Genomic DNA, 21,054 nt, shown 5'->3' on the forward strand with positions numbered 1-21,054 from the left:
GAAGAAGGAAAAGTCTAAACAAAATCAATTCAAATTGAGCTTCCTTCTGTCAGAAGAAAGGAAAATGCTAAACAATGTCAGTTCGAATTGAACTAGCTTCCTTCTGTCAGAAGATAGGAAAGTCCACAGAAAGTCTGTTCAGCAAGGAGAAAGCAAAAAGAAAGGACGTACAAAGGCAAAATTCATTTTCAGAAGAGAAGTTAATCCAGTACGCTTTTTTCGGTTCTGCTGCACAGAACCGAAAAAGGTAGCCCGAAGAAATCCAGAATTATTTCTTTGCTTCGGAAAACCCAATCTTGTCTGCTGTCAGTTAAGTTGCAATGCACAAGTAGCAGATAATTTCAGCTGAATATCAAATTACCCTGATTGCACATTTGAAAATTGGGCTTCGCAAAATTATAAAACTGACGCACGAACTGCGACCGCCCGTTTCGGAAGGAAAAGTCACATCATGATCATCATTATCATCATTGAGTTTTGCCCTATATCACCACATGGCCCCACTCTCCTCTATATCTTGTCCCACGGTGCTCTTACTGATGGGAAACATCCGAGTGCGCACCTTATTTCATGCCTTGAGCAACGATGATGACGGTACTTGTCTGCTGGTGCTAAAGGACACAGTTCCGGTTCATTCTCCTGGCAGGTCTGATTCTGGCGAGGTGACCGGGGCACAAAGAAAGGCCATGGAACCCCTATATTAGAATCAGAATTCTTCCAATCAAGTTCGGGAGTTAAACCCCAGGAGCTCTCATTACTTTTAGATAGCACAATCAATACGTTTCGCTACATAAACAGCTCAGACGCAACGAGCCTGTACATTCTCGCCGCCTACGCGAACACCGTTGTCTCAAGAGTTTCTCCTTGAACGATCTTGCTACTGCGCGGGCTTCAGCTATATGTAACACTGTTTGCGAGTTATCTCATTCGTCATACAGATGACGCGTGGGCCTGAAATTTCTCTTCAGCCTCACATGTGTCGCGTCCCGGTGTTCCTCAAGGGCGCTTTTCATTTATGTAATTGACTTAGTCCATTACACAGGAAACTGTGAACGTCTTTTTTTTTTCCGAGAACGACAATAACATAGCTTGCCTATAGTGAGCACTTCGTCAACTGCGTTTTGCTATAAACACAGCAATATGCAAGTGGCGTGAAAAAACTAATTGGTCCCCGAATTCGCAAGTAACAGAAATGCACTTTTGTTGAGTGAGCGAAAGCATCTTCTACTCAGATGCGAAGCGTTGCGGTTACTGCCTCCGACCTCCTCCTTTACTTCGAACCGCCCGCCGCGTCGCACAATTTAATGCCATGTAATTGATTTCTTAAGACTCCCCACGGCAGGCAGTAAGTACGTACCTGCGCGCATGTTCTGTATTAAAAAGTAAGGCCGTTCAAACTCAAAAATCGGCACACTGATTCAACAAAGTGTGTCATCCAAACGGATACATAACATTTCATGACATTGCGTACCACAGAACTGCCTCAAACGGAAGTGTTAAAAGGAGAATTTCCGCCGCTCGAATAACCGCTGCCGCACTTGTCGGCGGACAGTGCACCCTTACTGCCACTATGAGCGAGGTTTCAAAGTTATCAGTCAGATTAACTATATCCCCAGGTAAAATGATTGTGGGTAAACAGGTACGCATTGTAATTTAATATCCTGCCACCAAAAAAAATCCGTCGCACTCACTCCTATGTGCGAGAGCGGTTTATGTTCAAAGTTATGTTGTTTCATACCATTACGATTCTTTTTACGGTACCATATACCAAATTTAAGGGTTACACAATATCAGAAAACTGCCACACATTGATTATTTCATGGGGTCCCTCAATCGCAAGCAATTTTCTTTTTTTATGTGTTTCATTGACGTTGCATAACCTTTGCATTACGTCTTCACGTATTCGGCGCACCGCATAAAAAACTTATTCGATTCTATTCGAATGCACGAAATACGAATTAACTAATAAATAACTGACGACTCTTAAAACTAGCCTATAATCATGCCGGTAACAAGTGGGGATGCCACGGCAACAGCCTACATACAGCCCGCACTGTAGCATGCGCACAAATGACACCATACAATCGTGCAAATAGATTGGAAAGTCGAGGTCAAAAGTCTCCGACACCCCTTCCAAGTTCCCAACCGTGCCGCACTGTATGCCGGCCCCACCTCATATGATACACTCCTGGTGTCGAGACCGGTGTAGAGAAGTGGGGAGGGGGTCAACGACTTTTGACCCCGACTGTACATATACCTATATTTCAAAACAAGGAGACCTGACAAAAAGGATAACTGCTGCTTCGGAGCAGAAAATAGTTATTTTCTTATGCTCTGAACGGCTCGGCGTTATTGTTACCGGCTCCCCAGTTTGAACGTGAGCATCGGTCTAGCAAGCTCTTAACGAACGTAGACCGGACACTAAAAAGCGAAATTTTTTAAAAATAAACGCCGTTTCAGTGCACCTCTGTACAAGCTCAAATGCTCGGAATATTCCATTCCAGAAGGCTTTTTTTCGGCAACCAGATAAGTAAGGCAAAAACTAAACAAATTCGATGAAAGACAAAACAAACCACACAAGCTGGTGGCTGATAAACTTCATATCGACAACAACACATGCCTATGACAATGCGATTAACTCTGTTTTTCCTCCACAAGATAGCTAGACGAGTGCACTCTGGCGCTGCCGAGGCCATCTGACAGTTCTCGCTTATCATTATTATCTGCTAACATCCGAAGCCTGTTCCCTGAGAGTGACGAGGTGCGTTCTTTACCAGGTGATAAGGACTGCGATATTCTCTTGCAGTAAAGAGTACTTAACTGCGTCCATGTACCACGGACAAAGAAATTATTTCCGAGCCAAATAATTAAAACAAACTTGGCCGCGACGGTTATCTTAAAAGAAGTAGCGTTCTCCTTCTCACCATCAGAAAAGAATTTCAGTCATTTCATCTCATTACTCATCTCCCCCTCCTCCCCCTTGAAATAGTGAGCGCTGCATGTGCTAGAAGAGACTTAGTGATGACTAATTTTAGAGCGTTAAGCTCTAGTTTTCGCGTTTCGGGTCTCAGCGTTATGCGATATAACGCAAATCGTAACCCAGTGGTTGCCATGGTAATTTAGGTCATTACATAATGAAGTAAAATAATATCATGTGGCAGAGTTATGCCTTCCTCCCCTTTCTTCTCTTTCTCCCGCCATTTTTCATTTTTATGATTTGAAATTTTATTGCTGTTATCTTGTTTTATTTTTATATTTTTTTTATTATTATCTTTTATGGTAAGTAGGCCTCAGCCTTCCCACACATTTGCATCGTTTTTTTTTCGAATCATTCACACAAATCTGCATCAAACAGCAGTTATTTTCATTATTCAATTTAATTAATAAACAAATTGCAATTCATCAACCAAACGTTTCCCAATTTAAGATCCACGCACGCACTATCTGACACAATCAAACTTTTGCCCATTTATCTCCACAGAACGTCATAATCGTGCGATCAAAATTTGCGGACACTTTTTGCTGACGCGACATAACCATATAATGCTTTCGCAATGATAAATAAATAAATAAATATGTTATCGTAATGTCGAGCCGCAGACTTTCCAACTGCAGACTTCAGTTTCAAGCAATTAATAAACCAGCTGGTGGTTATAACGTCATGTACTACGTTTCATGCATAGAGTGCAGCGCTGTGAAAGGTATACGAAAGTAGTTCGTAAGCAAAAATAAATGGAGACTTGCTACTCCGCGCTTGTTTTGAGGCCGATTGGTCTAAGGCGCGAGAAGGCGACAACGTGTCCTCAGCACTCCGAGCGCATTTAATTCGAACTCACGGCGAATATGTCATGTAATAACCCAGCACGCAAATCATTTATTATATTGCACTCAGCAAAAGGAACACACTACTTTTTGGTCACGGATGTAGGCAGCGCAAAAGGAAAAATTGGTTTTGAGGATAGGAAAGGGCGCAGTAACTGTCTCAATTCTCGGTGGACAACTCAACCGCACCGTAAGGGAAGGAAGTAAGGTAGGAGTGAAAGAAGAAAGAGAGAAAGAGGGAAGCACTAGCTTTAACAGCGTTGCACGTTATGCATGAAGCGGGGTTTAGTCTTAGTGTGCTGCACGACTCCTGAAACGACAGGAGAAGTGGTATATCTCGATGGTTTCAGGGATCATAAGTTCATACAATTACAGCCTAATGTCCCGTTAACTTTTCATAATGCAGACAAGATTCGCAGCATAAATAAAACGCACACACAAGACAAGGAACAAACAAGACAGGACTGTTTTGTTTGTTCCTTGTCTTCTGTGTGCGTTTTATTTATCCTGCGAATCTTGCCTGCATTATGAATAGCAACCAACTAGCCCAATCCATCGTGGTACTTCAACGTTAACTTTTCAAGGTTTCACAACCGAACAGCTGGACGGAACGAGAGGAACTTGGCATGACAGGCACTGCGCCGACATGCTTTCCCACGTTTTTTACGCTGCATATCAAGACTTGATTAGGTTTCAAGTATTTGAAGGCCAACGAGTGCATATCGACTAGGAGCGTTGCCAGGAGTGAGTGACTCCTCCCCAAATCTCCAATTATGTTCTCTCTTATAACGCAGTTTTTTCGCCCCTCACCCCCCTCTCTTGTCTGGAATACCGTCCACTCTTAAGTTAACGAAATCTTTCTTCGGGATATAACGCCAGCCTGCATGCACCGTACCTTCCTTCGTCCGTGAAGCGAATCTCTCGCTGATAGATTTAACGTCATCTCAACTGATTTTTTGGGCTCGATAGCTAGTACTACTATCGCACTGCCGCACTATCTGCTCAACAGTCAGTCGACGCGTTGCTACACTCCGTCACGTGACCCGAGCTGCGTGAGCCAGTGGCACTTTCGTGTGACTCGGCGCGACGAGGAAGTGCGACGAACACTGCCTTCCTCGAGAGAGGACGAAGCCACTCGCGCTTACGCGGGGATATATGTGGGCGCGTATACGTGCGCGCGTGTCCGGATGTAATTGCATGAACGGCAAGCGCTCACCGACTCAGTGGGTGCGGAAGCAACACAAAGTGGCCGCTATTGCGCAGCGATATGGCTCGCGCTTCGTGATGACAGTAATTTGAACCGCACCGGAAGCGCCCGGTTTCCTAGAGACACCCGTCGCGGCTCCACGGTCCAATCTACGTCCAAAAGCGTGCCTCTAAACCACGCAAGCAACGCGACGCTTACGAGCCGGCGGCAGTGGTCGCTATTCTATCCGGATCAAAACACGGCCCGCGGCATCAGGCGCCGACGGAGGACCTGCGGACAGTGGCGACGCCACAGCAAAATCCGGAGACGTGTCCTAAAGGGCTCATTCTGTTCTAAATAGGAATATTGCTACAGCGAACACCGTAGCCCCGACTGCGAGTAGGAGGCTCCCGCTGTAACGGCAGTTTGTTTTTTAATACAGTTATTGGCGTCGTCGTTGTTTCAAATCGCACACAACCACATGATGTGGGAGTGTGCAAGGTTTGGTGTTGTCTTCAAGACAAAGGCAGAACACCTATACTGAGAGATATTACGTGAGACTCTCATAGGAGAAATGGCAAAGGGGTATTCGGTATGCATGTGTATATCATCATATATTATCGGAAGATGGCGGAAATGACCACTTATTTGTCTTTGAGCAAGTGTGACAGAGTTTAATTTGAAATTCGGAGCCTGGTCTCCTTCGCTGCTCTTTATTTTTTCCCCTCAAACTTCGTCTTTCTACGATCTCTGGCGGCGCTGTTTATGAAGTATTGGAAGGCGAGCATTGTTGCAATCAGAAAGCCTGGCTAAATGCCTTGTCTACGCCATCACGGGGCTGCGCTCAGCCGCAATTGTTTCTACATTTCGTCGAACGTTCGTCTCTAAAATCCAGCTAGCGTGCAAATAAAACATGCTTAATAGAGGTTTTTAACAGCTCTCTACATTTCTCGTAATTCATGTAGCATGGGGCAACATATTACTTCGACGTCGTCCAGTTTGTGGCAAAATTTCCCTGCTGTTACCTTTTAAACTATAGATGTTGATGTTCACGTGAGTAAAAACGCTGCCAAGTTTGTTTTGCTTTTTTCCCCCAAGTTTAAAACCCAAGTCCGGGTTCTCCATTCAACTGCTTAAAAAGCTGAGGCGTATGTGATCTCTTCAGATTTCCTCGGCAACGATCCAACGGTAGCTAATGCAATTACAAGAAAAAAGTTGTAATTCAGTAACTTTGCTAGATAAATTTATTTTCAGGCCCCAGGTTTTCATAAAAATTTACCGAAAAAAACATAACTCTAAGTTTGAAATGTAATTTTAAGTTTTGAAGCTCCACGCAGTTATGTGCTCTCAGGGGACACGAATGTTACCTCATGTAAAGCGCTTATTTAGCACTGGTATGGCTTGATAACAACGCGTCTTACTCCAGATACAGCTTCTAAAAAGAAGGGTTTATCATTATTCGCTACTTCAACTGATCCAAGTTGACGTGCCGCTTCTAAGGCATTTCAACTTTTAGGCTTATACTGCATCAAGCTGCCATTCATGATTGACTCACTCTTTCACATTATTCGTTTGAGAATCTAGCTATATTGTGTAGGAGCCTTTGAAAGCAATTTTTTAGTTCGCGTAAGGCTCACAAAGCCGCAGCGAACGTACCACTCGAGGAACAGCTATTGTGATCACAGTGCGTTAAAAAAGAAAAAAAATGCTCCTTTTTTTTTTCGTGCAGAGTCAACGTTGGCGGAAGCTAAGGCCATGTTCTTTCGAGGGCTTTGACGACTGTAAATGCTGCCGACTTCAGTGACAGGAATGTGTTTTGTTATGCACAGATATAGATATCAGTACAAGTGACCATTGCCATGCGTGCAGTTCATGCAAGCCAGATGCTCCGGTAATTTGCGAAAGGTTGATTTTGGAAACTGCTTTCTTGCACGCGACCGCGGTTGTGAGCTATACGGCTGCACGACTAAGTTATGCGGGCACCACCCCGCGCTCTCGGCCGAAAGACGTATGCAAGCCAGCGCTTGATAAATGATCGGCTAGCGGCAGCATTTCCGCACTTGTCGGCACGTATGAGTCAGGAGCACTTCACACTAAAACCACGTGAAACCGCGAAGTCGTTGTAGGCAGTTGTATATGTTGCGTCAAGTCAGAGGGACAGAGAGGGCTAAAACGTTAAGAGTCCACGTTCTTTTCAGACGTCCTCAGGTGAGGGAGACTGACGCATTTCTGTGGATCACGGTGCTTCCGCATCACCTGCCAAGACGCCTTCCGCGGCAGGAGTGGCCTTCACAAGGGACAGGGGAGGTATACACCGGAGGCCATCCGCTGACCTCCCTGCAGCCACGCAGGACAGGTTGCAGTGCGGAAGAATTTTTTTGTAGTTTGACAAACATCGTAAGTCTCCTTGGTACGTCGAGGTCGCCAGTGAGTGAGGCTCTGTTGACTCGCGAAACACATTCGTATGTGTACTTCCGCAAAAGCTATTGCGTATGTATAATGTCCGAACGAATGATCGCAATGTTGGTCGTGTAGTACCGGTGCCAATCATGGCGAGACTGCGTGGGATACGCCGAGCAACGTAGGTGACGTACTTTTAGAGAAAGGTGTGTGTTTGGGGGGAGCTAGAGGCTGCATCGTTGTGCAGGTGCACAGTTCACATGACCGTTGACGTCGTTTACATCTCCTGTACATACGCACGATAGAGCACTCCACTGGCTATATCACCCGAAGGGTAGACGTTTGGGCTGGGTTCATTTCAAGGGCAAAAACGTAGCGCTAAAAAGACGAGGACTCAGAAAGACAGACACATACAGCGCTATTGTTACCATTTCATTAAGCGCACTCCAAACTCGTAAAAAAAAAATTCCTTGTCCACCTTTCATTTCTTAATTCTCTCAAAAAGTCCTGCCCGCACCTCATGCATGAGTTTTTCGCAGCAGTGCAAGCGGCTGTATATAGAACGCTGGATACCCTTTCCATGTCCTAGTCTCTGTAGCGCAAGGCGTTCGAAAGAAAGTCTGCCAGAATAAAGCGCAGGACAATTAAGAGGCTGCACGTAAGAAAGAAAAGTTGCCGTCATTCCTCACTTCCATCGGCTGTCCCATAATATCAAAAATAATAGCGCAGCGTTCGGGAGTTAGAGTGGTTGTTTCGGCCCCTAAAAAGTTGACAAAATCCAAAAAGGCGGTTGGCTGTACAAAGAAGCATGAGAATAAATTTGTTTATTGCACTGAAAATGTTGCATATCAGATACCTCTTTCCTGTGGCACGCAATATGTAGGACAAACAGGCAGATGCCTGAATAATAGGCTTTGGAAGCATGGGCGTGACGTAAACGACATGTGTGGGAAAGGTTAGTCAGCTCACTGCCGTGTTTGTCAGTGCATACAGCTCCTCAAAAAATGTGTAGTCTTAAAAGTGCACAAAAAGCGCATAACACGGGAAATACGGCTGATACGCTTTGCTAGCGCATGGTTTGATGATGCGAGTGCGACAGGTCGGTATATAAACCACTGTTTCTTTGCGAAATAAATCTTTGTTGGAAATTAGCACTGTATGTGTCTGTCTTTCTGAGTCCTTGTCTTTTCTGCGCTACGTCTCTACCTTTATATTACCCGGCCGCGGCCTGCCACTACTCTGTGGGTTATTAGCTGAGGCTTGTCCCTGTACAGCTCTAATCTAGGCTGCGGCCTGGGCTCGCGCAAGAGAGGAAATTAAGTATACCAGACCAAGGGTCTGGTCTGTCCACTCTGGTCCATGCCCAGTCCACGCCGGCATGTGGCGCGAGCACACAGACGTAATTTATCTACTTCGAGTGGAGAATATAGCAAAATACAGAAACTGGGTGGTGCAAAACAAAATTTTAGTATTTTTTTGCCTTTGCGGCTAACCCGCCATCTCATAAACTTTGAAGTTCAGCTACTGAGCTCAAGGTCGCGGGATCAGATCTCGGTAGCAGCGGCCACATTTGGGTGGAGGCCAAATGCAAAAAACGCCCGTTCATTTTGCAAGGTCAGGGCACGCTAAAGAACCACCGATGGTACAAATTCATCCGAAGCCCTCCATTACGGCGTCTCCCATAGACGACGTGCAGCTTTGGCACGTTACAAGCCCCACATAGCAACAACAACCATCACCTTTGCGGCATAGATACGCAAGCTTATGCTTGAGAGGCGCGACAGTACGTGATAACGCAACAGTATACAACTAGGCATTTGTGATAACTGTTCAGGCAAAGAGAAGAGGCGCTCTTAGAAGTAGTAAAATCTTTGCAACTAAAAAAAATTGGTTTGAATGCGAAGACAACAAGAGGAAAAGAACCGCCAGGCACCCCGAGAGCGCCAGATTCCCGGCCCGCACTGACCACCACCCTGGCGCACCTATAGACCACCATACCCTGAATGGAATATTCTCACTCGCCACCATCCTCATCTACAGACTGCAGACCCAGTTCGCGTTCAGTGCACGGTTAGCGGTGACCCATAGCGAGTCGGCGACTTGTGCTGCGCTCATTTCACGACACCGCTAACCACTCACTGAGTGCCTCAAACTGGCATAGCTGCAACAAAGACAAGATGTGCTCATTGATATTTCTTACGTAGGTCATTTACAAATGAAGCGCGCGCAAACTAGCGCCGTCCCACTCACTTTGCCCCCCTTCCAGCCGTCGCAACTTTCTTTAGTTACTTCCGCTGAAGCGCGGGAGCAGCGTAAGAAAGCGCGCGAAAATGTTGCAGATCCCCGCGCCGAAAACAAGGCGAGGCGCGTAACATGCCGCGACTGCCAGGGGACTAATCGTGATGCCCTAACAGGGCCGTACGCTGCCCCGCTCGAACCAATGTGCTGTCCCATACGAGGGAGACTACTTTGCAAGTGGAGAATCCTCGCGGCCCAACCATTCCGCTGCTGGTTCCAGTGGCCGCGGATTCGATCTCGGGCCGGGATGGCCGCATTTTGACGGGACCTGAATGTAAATGTGTACGTGCAAATCGATCCGGGGCACGCGATGGGCGTAAAACCGACGCGATCGATGTCGATGACCCGCAGCGGTAAATCGTGCGCATACATGCGCGCAGGTCTACGTATGAGGGACGCGCGATGAACTGTGTCCTCATAGGGGAGATATCGCGTGACACCGTCAGCCTTGCTATGGCCAGCGGCAGCATATTGTTGATCACTGGGCGGTGAAGTAGGCGTCGTTGCCGAAGCAAATGTCGAAGAGCCCCTGTGGCCAGCTCCATGCAGCGGCTCCAGTGTACGAATAGTACTTTTTTCCAAACTGAATCGAATATGAATAGCGCAGCTTTGCTACGGAATCGAATGCAAACAATTTCGATGAATACTGAATAAAATACGAATCAAAAAGTGAGATAATCGAATCGAATATGAATCGAATATTTTTGCTGATATTCGTAACTGCGAATAGTCAACGAGTATTTGTGCGAAACAGTGAAGCGCTAAAGTGGCGGCCTTGCGGTAAGGCGCTATTACTAATACAGTTATAGATATATAGCTTTCAAAAGACGCAACACTGATCTCAACTAAGGGCTTCGAAGCACGAAGTCAGTGAATGAACTCTATCATGGCCATGTTATACGGATAGAAAAAGTACCTCTTGAGGTTGGTGACGGAAGAGAATTAACTAGCGCCACAACCTCAGTACACGAGACGGGCGACAGCTACGAATGAGTCATGGCCTGAGAGATCGGGAATCAAGGCTGGGCTTGCTAAACTTGCTTGGACAATGTCCAGTCGTCTAATCTTTGGAGGCATGTATGGGGTTTACAAACGCCGCCACGCGAATGAACCTCATCGCGGCACTGAACCCTCCACCTGCGCATGCCGACTGCATGGTACGCTGCGTGTGTGGTCTCATTTTTTGAACTAGTTGGAAAAAAATAAGGCGGAGCTCATCCGGACTTCGTACCAGTTATTCGAAGGTATGCGAAAACTTGATAATCTATTCGATTCGTTTCGAAAAATTTTGAACCACCCTAAGAAAGGGATTTCGAGCTTTGACTCCTCGAAGGTGACAGTGCGTGAGCTTATCATTTGCTAGTGAACCCAACGCACGACAGCACTGCGCAACACAGGAAATGCGGTGTACTTTCAGACTTAACTCACGTGGTACCACTTAACAAAGATGAAACGATGTGGCAACTGAGCTGGCCGAAAAAAGAAAAAAGGGGGTGAATTCGCACGCACCCGCTCTATGCGAAGAGCGCCCGCCGCGCCGCTTCAAATCTTGCGTTCTGTAAAGCGAAGCCAGCCAGTTCTGTGCACTTATCAAGCTTGGAAATATTGAGGCGAAGATTACAGATCAATACCTAATAGTGTGGCGCAATAATTTCACTCACTTAGAAAATGCGTCTTCATGCTATGTTATGTTGAACGCAAAGCAGGCCGGATGCACGGGGGAGAAGGTTGCGAAGCAGCTCCCAAAATGAGCATGGGGATCTTCATCGTGACACAAGTGTACGTAGCCCTACAAGTGTGACCGACAGGCCTTGCCCCGTAAAAAAAAGCTCTCTTCCAAACGTTCTCCGCGATATTTGCACGGACACACTGCCGCGTAGTGCTGCGCGTGGGAAGGCAATCTACTGTCGGCCGCAAACTGCGCCGACCAATCAGGTACACGATTGAAGAGTAGCCGATCAGCGGACGGAAAGTTCCGTAACCGAGAGACATGGGAGGTCGGGGTAGACGAGTAGCCGTACAAGCGTTGCGGTGCCATGGAGGCAGCGAGCCTGCACGGCCGCCGTTCGATTGAGTGAGCCCCGCTTCTTCCTGCTGTCGGGGGCTCTCGGGACGGAGGCCGTGCGATACCCATCTTCACGCAGCGCGCGTTCCGACAGAGACCCATGCAACGGGTTTTCCTGCAAGGCTGCTGCCGCGGCGCATGTCCCGCCAGAAACGCCCGTGAAATGCACGCACCACTCCGGACCACGTCGGCTACGAAAAGGTGGAGTGTGTGCGCGAGTAGTATTAAACTGCAGGTCGCACCCTGTCCCCCCTCCCCTCCCTCCCACTCCTCGCTGCAAGCTCTCCTCACCACTTGCAGTAAAAGGAAAATAAAAATGAACGTGATAAAATGAGCGTGTAATGGAGGACGTGTAGCTTTTCCGACTTTCCCCTGCGACTGGGAACTGAACATTTTCCTGCGCCGCGGCGCAGACTGGTAGCGAGCAATTCCGTGCAGTTCAACACGGTAGCGCGCACTCTGGCGTCCCGCCCGATTCGCTCACAGCGAGGGAAGACGTGACGTTGTCCGCGTTAATTGCAACGCACCTGTCTCGACGTGGTTCGGTAAAATGTTTCTCGACGCGATGACAGCGCATTGTGGAACACCGAGATCACGCGAGCGTAACCGCTACATAGCGACATTTGTAACTCCGGAAGCGGGGGCAGCACGTGCCGCTAGAAGTATAAGTAGGAGTGAACGGATTTGACGTGCAGAGTATCCGTCGCTTTATTGCTTTTTTTTTCTTCACATGTCATGGCGTTTAACGTGAAAGTCGGATTTCTACGCCCAGGAGCCTTAAGGTTTACGGAGCTCCTGCATGCATGAACTTAGAAGGACTTTGGTGTAGGCCAGTTGGTATGACATCATGAAGAGCAAAACCGCAAAACAGGACGGGACTGAGGCAGGCGACACTTGTATCGATAACGGAAGTGGCACAGGAGCTTTCACTCGTTCTAACTTTTTAGCACTTAATCGGTCGAACCCTAGCACTTCCGAGGCGGAAGAACGCCATTCGGTATAGCATCGATAAAGATGTCCATATCATATGTTTATCAGATGACGTGCATCTGATTTCCTGCGTCCCCTGCCTGCTCTGATGTAGGCATATAACTGAGGCTATGATGCGCCAAAGATGTATGCATATGTAAACAACTGCTACTGCTTTTTTTTTTACAGTTCACGGACGTCCACTTTCTGTGTGACCTGCTCCAACATCAACTAAGGAACTGTGCTTGATTCCGCAACGCCACCAGGCCACCGATTGGTACCGGAGTGTATGACGCAAAATATGCGGTGGTGGCTTGCAGCGTTCGCCTGACCAAACAGGAACTGCTATTTGAGTCTACGACACTCTGTGCGATTCGGCGAGGCAAAGTAGTGTACATTAGTCTTGTTTTGTCCTTCAACGCACACTCTAGAGTTTATTCTTGTAGTTTTGCGATTCCCGGAGGCCTCTAACACTGCGAATTTAGCGTTACCGCGATTGGAAGCAACCAAACAGGAAGCCAGTTTTTCTTTTTTTTCACCTTCGTTCCTTTGGATGGCGGGCTGTCTTGGATCGGGGAAGGAAAAAAAAAAGAATGGAAATGGAAGCAGCAAGTGCCAGAGCGTTTCTTTACTTCATAATGTTCGTATCGCAACATCCAAAGGGACTGAAGATTTTGTTCCCTTCGTTGCTGCAGGCGAGAAGCTACCATGACGTACAACTTCAGCCTATGGGGACGCAAAGAGTAACTAGAAACACTGTGAACCGAACCCTGAGGAGGAATGCAGACAATGGAAGCGCGCAGAACAAACGAAATGGCCGTGCATCCAGAGCTGCAAAGGAAAAGTGCACAGACAGCATTGCATTTCGGCGTTTGCAAGAGTCGCCGGCGTGAAACCGCCGTGACAACCGCAGAAACCGTCCGGGGACCCCAGCTGCTATGCCGGCGCAGCTCCAGGTTTGCCAACTGCTTCCTTCCTCCACGGGGTTAGCGCCTGGACCTTGCCCATCGGGGCTATCTGCGCGTGCGCAGTTGGCACCCCGTGGATGCGCTCATTCGCAGGAACGGGATCGCCGTAGCGGGTTGCGTGTGGCAGGCAGTAGTGTTATAGTCCCTAGAATATACTGGCTAGTGTGCCGAGCGCCAGCGCTGCGCAATGGGAGCAGGTGGCACCGTTTGCAATGAAAGCCCACCGATGGCGGCAGAGGGCGCTGCTTGTCGGGAGGGTGCTCCCGCAGCAGACGACGCGGTTTTCTCGCTTCGGAAGGCAGCGACCTGGTCTTGTGCGTGCGCGATTAACCTGCTTGTGCACGAAATTTTGTTGACTGAGGTGCAGTGTATGTTGTCCTGTGTGGCTCCTTGCACATGAAAGTCGACGCATCCGCTCCTCCGAGCAGTTCTGTGGTGATTTCGTCGGTTTTGTGCGCGCGTTCTGTGCGTGCGTGTCCGTTCTGCGTGCTTTCACCGTGTAGTCAAATCATGCACTGAGCTCTCGATTGTTTTTTTCCCGTGTCCACCACTAAACGAGCTACATGTGACTGCACAAAAAAGATGTCAAAGCCAAAGCGACAGTGCAAAGAGAAGACTTGCTTTGTGCCAATGTGTAAAAGCGGTTACCGCTCGAACAAGGAACATGTTTCCATGTTTACTGCACCATCTGATGCTACGCGTCTTGCAGAATGGGAAAGAAACATCAAAAGAGAGGACAGAAGGCTGACGCCAGCTGCTGTGGTTTGCGAGAAACATTTTGAGAGCAGTTGTATCGAGCGCACATTCAGTGTCAGCGTAAATGGTGTTACCAGCGAGCTTCCCCGCGATAAACCGCGCCTGAAACCCGACGCCGTGCCTTCGATATTCACGCATTACCCAGAACACATTCTGCCTAAAGTGTCAGCTAAAAGAAAAACTAGAAATCTGTGCCAGCAAGAGCCTCCAGCAAAGCGTCACAGGCGTGCTGCGTCGGAAGCCTCCGAGTTGTGCTCAGGCATTGATAATGCTGAATCGGCGAGCATGGAAGCATCTGACACCAACAGCGGAGCTGCAGTAACTGAAAAGTGCACCACCCCACGCTGTGTTTCTGCAGAAGGAAGCGCTGGCGAAGCGCGAAATGCTGGTGACGAACGACCACGAACAACCAACGATCGTCTCCATCCATTCTCCAACGTCGCTATTCCAGTGACATGGATGAAAGTGCCATCCGTGACAGTCGATTCATTAGCGTACGCCTATTGTGAGGCTGAAAAAAATAACTTCGCTAACCTCTTCATTGAAAAGATGGTAGCATTTGCAAAGCCATTACTTGATGGACAATCAGTGGTAGCCACGGTTTACCTCAGGGGAAGGGAAAAGTCAAAACACATCGTCACAACTTGCGAAGAGGCCGAAACTTTGATCAAGGAAGTTGCCTTGACAAATCTTTGTGATGGATGCGGCATAAAGCCGGCTTCAGGAAAGCACGCCTCCTACAAAGGCATGATTTTTTCTGAGAAGTGTTCATTATCTGTGAGGTCTGAAGGTGAATCCTGCGCTTTCTGCAAGTACCAAAGGATTCTGGCTCAAAACCAAGGGTGCAGAAAAAAGAAAAGCACAAGTGAAATTGCCAGAAAATCTGATGAAAAGAAACAGTGCAGGAACATTTCTCGAAGCCTGTCAAGAACCAAGAAAAGATTGGCAAATGCAAGGATACAGGTGGCTCACATGAAAGAGCGAAATGAGGCTGTTAGTGAAGAGACATTTAACAGCAAAATTAAACCTCTTCCCTCAAAGCAGCAGCTGGTTGTAAAGAGTTGTTTCCTTGCTGCAAGGCGAAAATCACACAAGGGAATGCCATACGATGATGAGTGGATTTTAGAATGTATGCTGATGAGGATGCGAAGCCCGAAGTTGTATGAACATCTCCGCAGACAGTCTATTATGGTTCTGCCAGGGCGAACTAGCCTGAAAAAGTACCTACAGCGCTTCAAGGGTGGCTTTGGCCTCAGTACAAAGGTCTTCGATGCCCTAAATGAAAAAAAAAACAAAGACCATGGATGCTTACAGTCGTCACGGTGGCCTCGTCATTGACGAAATAAAGCTTTCGGAGCACCTAAATGTGAAATCAGCTGGTGAGTATAGCTGCAATGAATTCTTGGACCGTTCTGTGTATACGGTAAAAGCTCTTTGATTCAAACCCCGCAATGCGAAAATCCGCATAATTCGAATTGCCGGCGCGGTCCCGGCCAACGCTATGCAAGTCTAAGGCGTTGCACGCTCGCTGTTACGGAAGCTACGGGTCTCGCACCGGTTAATTCGAACGGGCTCCCAAAGGAGGTTGTGTACATACAGGTATCGGTTCGGCAAGCGGTCGTCCAAATAGCCCCCCTCAAAGCTGAATTCTGTGCTGCAGAATCACTCGCGCACCTCTGACTTGCGCTGAACGGCAGGCGTGATGGCGAACGGACGGCCTCATCTACAAGAGCGGACACACTGATAGTTTCGATTTTGCTTTTCTGAAACGTACGCCCAACCGCACTAGCCAGCCAGCCAAACCCAGCTACGCGCCCTTTATAGCGTTGGTTGGCTGTTTCGCTAATCTTCCCTATCCACATTTTTTTCTTGCCGCTTCGGAGCTACTGAGCAATGCCGTATTCATCGCCCGTGAATCCGTGAATCTTCCGCGCTTGCGGCGTGCGATGCACTAGCGGCAGAGCTCCACCGCTAAAAATAGTGATTGTTGCGCCGTTCTCATCTAAAATAACAAGCAACTATTGCCAAGTCTTTCACCAAATAAATTTACCGCGATGCAAGCGGTTCTTGTCAGTTTTTTTTTTTCGGGGTCATTCGATAGTTCGAACTTCATTTCAGACTATGCGAACATTTTTTCCGGTCCATTGAAGCACGAATCAGCGAGCTTTTACAGTATGAGAAAAATACGATGTTCTGCTAAGCACTACAATATTGCTCGAGCCGTGCAGTGCTCTGGTAATATTCGATCGTCAAGTCTTTTAGCACGTGTTTCTTTTTATGCTGGTTTAGCACCTTTGCCATATTCTGATCTGTGTTGAGAGATGTCTGCGCATAAAACAAGGTGTATTTCCTGTGCTTTTTTTTTTACAATTCAGGTGATATTGAAGGCTTTGTTGACCTTGGAGGTCATACACCTGCTGACCAGAAGAATGTGCTGGCAGACCATGGGATGATTGTGCTGTTTCAGCCATTTACTGGTAAACTTTTTTTTTCTCTTGGTTACAGTTCGCAACTATACGTAAAACGCACGTACATTTGTGAGAGATAACCTTTCCACAGGTAAATGGACGCAAATCCTCGGTGTTTTTGCCTCAAAGGACAATGTGAAGGCCCCAACACTGGCGAAAATCATTTTGGAAACCACAGTCCTTGCGGAAAAGGCTGGTCTGTTCGTGGATTGCATAACATGCGACGGCGCCAGCTGGAATAGGAGCATGTGGCGGCTGTTTGGAATACAGGGTAAGGCTGTAATTTCACGCAAAATGGAAGATTGTTTAGAGTGTGCATGGTGCTAGTGCAGATTTCATGTTTCTAATGTTTAAATATTGTGATGAAGAAACTGATCGCAAGTTGTTTTTTTCAAAGGTTCTCCAAGCCACGTTCGGAGCAGCAACAAACACCCAGTGGATCCTAAAAGGCAGCTCTATTTTTTGTCAGATTTTCAACACCTTTTGAAGAATGTGAGAAATGGATTTGTTGGAAAAGGATACCTGACACCAGCTGGGCATGTTCACATTGGTATTGTACTAGCAGCCTTCGAAGCGGATCGAGAAAATGTTACACTGAAAGTTATGCCACGCCTGACAAATGCACACCTTAAGCCAAACTGCTTTGAAAAAATGAAAGTGGACATCGCATTTCAGCTCTTCAGCGACCAGGTCATCAAAGGACTTTTCATTTATAGAGAACACATTGAAGCCTCACATAGGACCGTGCAGCCGACAGGAGATTTTGTAAAAGAAATGAATCGCCTGATTCGTGTTATGACATCGCGAACAAGCGAGAAGGCACTCAAGCCTGACAGTCCAAATGTGCAATTTCTGAAAGGCTTCCTAGAGTATCTGCAGGAATGGGAGCAAACTGCAAAACCAGCTGGTGGTGGTTTTCTTACTGAAAGCACGTCTGCTGGGCTAAGGGTTACCATCAAGAGTACACTTGGCTTGTTGTCCTACCTGACGTCGACTGTGGGTTTTAAGTATCTTTTAACATCCAGATTAAGCCAGGATAAGCTTGAAAACCTTTTTGGTATAATTAGACAGTCGTCTGGCTGTAACGACCATCCTACAGTGTCACAGTTTCTGATGACTGTGAATTTACTCGCATTCTACAACCTGGCAAAGCCACCTAGAGGAGTGAACTGCACCCCAGACGTAATCAAAGCACTGCTGAGCCCAAAGGAGGTGTGTGAAACTACGAGTAAGTTCCTTTCAGACAAAATAGATGACCTTCTTGACCACGGAAACGTCAGTGAAGCTGAAGATGTAGTTCAAGCTGTCGTGTCTAGCAGTGACCATGCATCGTGCATAGAGAAGAAGAGCCACAGTGCTTTGATCTACTACACTACAGGCTACGTGGCAAGAAAGATCATTGCTAAGAACTGTTGTCCACAGTGTGCAGGCTGCCTATGTGTAAGCAAAGCTGAAGCAAGTGCCGACGCCGCTTCGTACTTTACTAGCCATTTTGACAATGGGGCCCTAGTGTACCCCAGCCAGAGCTTGTCAACTGCTGTAAAGGCCATGGAAGATGCCTTTACTGTGTTTTTTAGTAAAAACAAGCTCCATGAAATGAGTTTAGTTGAATTTTCGAGTCAGCTACAGACACTGTCTTTTCCTCAACTTGGCTGCTCAGAGCATGAAAAGGCAGTTTTATCTACCGTTGTAAAGTTTTATGTTCTCTTAAGGTTTCGTTTTTTTGTCAAGGGCCTCAACAAAGAGAGGGAAACGCAAAGGCAGCGGCATAAGTTTCTAAAACTGCGTCGCTGCCAATAAATGCTTCTCATGTGCACATATGGGCCCTGCTTGCTGTACTTCTGTAACATGTCCGCGATTGATATTGCACGCGAATAAAAACGAGTGTTGCACGACTGTGTTTCCTGCGTTATTCACATTGCATGTGTTTACTCGTTCGCAAATGTAGTACGTACACAGCGAGAACACCTAAATATAATCCAGTAAAATTAACTGAAGCGTTTCGCCTACTTTATTAGAGAAAAAGTTACCGAAAAAGTACTTCATATATATATAAAAGATATCTATGTACAGCACAAGTTTCGTGTTTCGAAACACGAAGTTGTGCTGAATTTCACAGCAGCTTTCGCGCAAGCGACAAGTGCTAAATGTGCAGCTCCTCGACAGAGACTCAAAACAAACCCTGAAACCTATAGTCAGCTGCCTCCATGACAGCTTTGGTCGATTACAGCTGAACGAAAGCAAAAATGCACTAGTCCTCTTGCCGATGTTGCGAGAGCGTTGCGGCTCGGCGGCACCCTCCCGACTTGCAGCGCTCCATGCGGCGGCCGTCGGCATTCATCGCTCGCGGTGCCACCAGGAAGGCCACGGTCGGCACACTAGCCAGTATATTCTAGGCACTATAGTAGTGTTGACAGAATAATTTTTTTAAGGGTTTGGATAGGAGTTGGCCGCGAACGTTCGAAATAGCCCAATCTATTCAACAAACTCAAATTTTATATTATTATATTATATATTTATTTTATTTTATTCCATTCTCTTTACGTAATACTGCAGGCCTGAGCCCAAGCAGGAGGGACGTTTATTACAAGTAAATACACGAGGTAGAAGAAAATCTTGGTTAAGGCCACGCTCGGCCACACTGTTCAGGCAAAAAAGTGGTAGAAGTTTAACGTAGTTAAACCGAGTAAACGTGCGAAAGTGTGTTCGTTCTTCAATCGGTGGGGTGGAGGGGGGGGACACTCAAGCTCCGCCTTAAATTTACGACGTGATAGCTTTAGTGGGTTAGGGCCCACATATGCAGAATGAGTCATTTCTCTACTTAACAGTAATAGATCGCGGCGAGTCCTATACCAGCGCAGTGGTGCAGAGGTTAAGCGATGCGCCACTGCCTGTTTCTATCAGTGTCACCGGCAGTGCAACCCATGTTGCTTTTCCAAAGCAACCACTCGCGACCAATCGTTAATTTAACTGCCACCTACCAGGACAGGTTGTGAACACGCCACAAGCTAGGTTACGGGACCTGCGTAGCGCGACGACCTCCTCCCATTGCCTGCATGCAGCTCCTGCGAACTTACCCGAGCTTCCTCTCACTGTCTGCAGCTTGCGCGACGCTCCTCCGAACATAACCGAGTAACTCGTAACTCGGTAAGCTCAGGTTTGTTCGGAGCACAAGACAAGATTCTGGCTCGGAGTTTGTACGTCTCGAGCACTGCTTTCGCACTAAAATTCGAATTACAGTCAGCCCCTGGAGGCCTTGGCCTTCCTTGCGAGTTGAGAGTATGTTCAGCTAGAAATTCCAACTACAATATCTGTATCCCTCACCATGCCATCAGGGTCGGGCTTATGGAAGGGGGTGGGGGGGGGGGGGGGGGATTGGGTCAGTAGTTCCACGAAAAATGGGGTTAGGCCCATTTTTCGTTGACTAAAGACCTAGAAGTTCATAGTTCAAATAAGACCCCCCCCATCCGCGCTCTCGAAAGGTAATCCATGAATCCGCTCCTAATTTGCGACGATTGACGCTTCAGTTGCTTGTTCAGAACGCGAGGTATGGTCCCCAAAAGCCTTGTTCATGGCTCGCACGTGCATGCGACTCTCTAATAGTTTGTTCCAGCAATCAGACCAAGTATTGCGCGTGTAGTTGCAGCTATTAAGGGTGCTGCTGCGTGTCCGCATTTGCCAGCATAAAGGCGGTCTTCGAAGCAGGACATAAGCCACCTCAAATGCAAGGAAACAGAACGCCAGGCCGTTGTACTTTTCCTCGCCGTCGCAAAACGCTGCCGCGACACGTTGCGCCGCGCGGACATTCCTTCTCACGCGGCTGGCTGAGGCCCGGAAGCGGTGCACGAAACTTCTGCGCGCGGCGGCGGAGCGGTGGACCGCGGGAGCTGCGGTGACAACCGGCGGAGCCGCATCCGCCTCTCCCGCTGTACAGCGCGAACGGGGTTGTGTGTGCGCGAGAGCATGGGCGCAGGAAGGAGGAATTTCCCCGTCGTCGTCTCCGACTCCGCGCATCTCCGACGCAGCGGTTCTTCCCGTCGTGCGGCGGCGCCGTGAGGTGCTCAGTCACACGCTCCTGACTGGAGGGGCAGTCGCTTGGTTCCGAGAGTTCAGCTCTGTGCG

This window comes from Amblyomma americanum, chromosome 1 (genome assembly GCF_052857255.1).
Source record: "Amblyomma americanum isolate KBUSLIRL-KWMA chromosome 1, ASM5285725v1, whole genome shotgun sequence".
NCBI classification, from domain to species: Eukaryota; Metazoa; Arthropoda; class Arachnida; order Ixodida; family Ixodidae; genus Amblyomma; species Amblyomma americanum.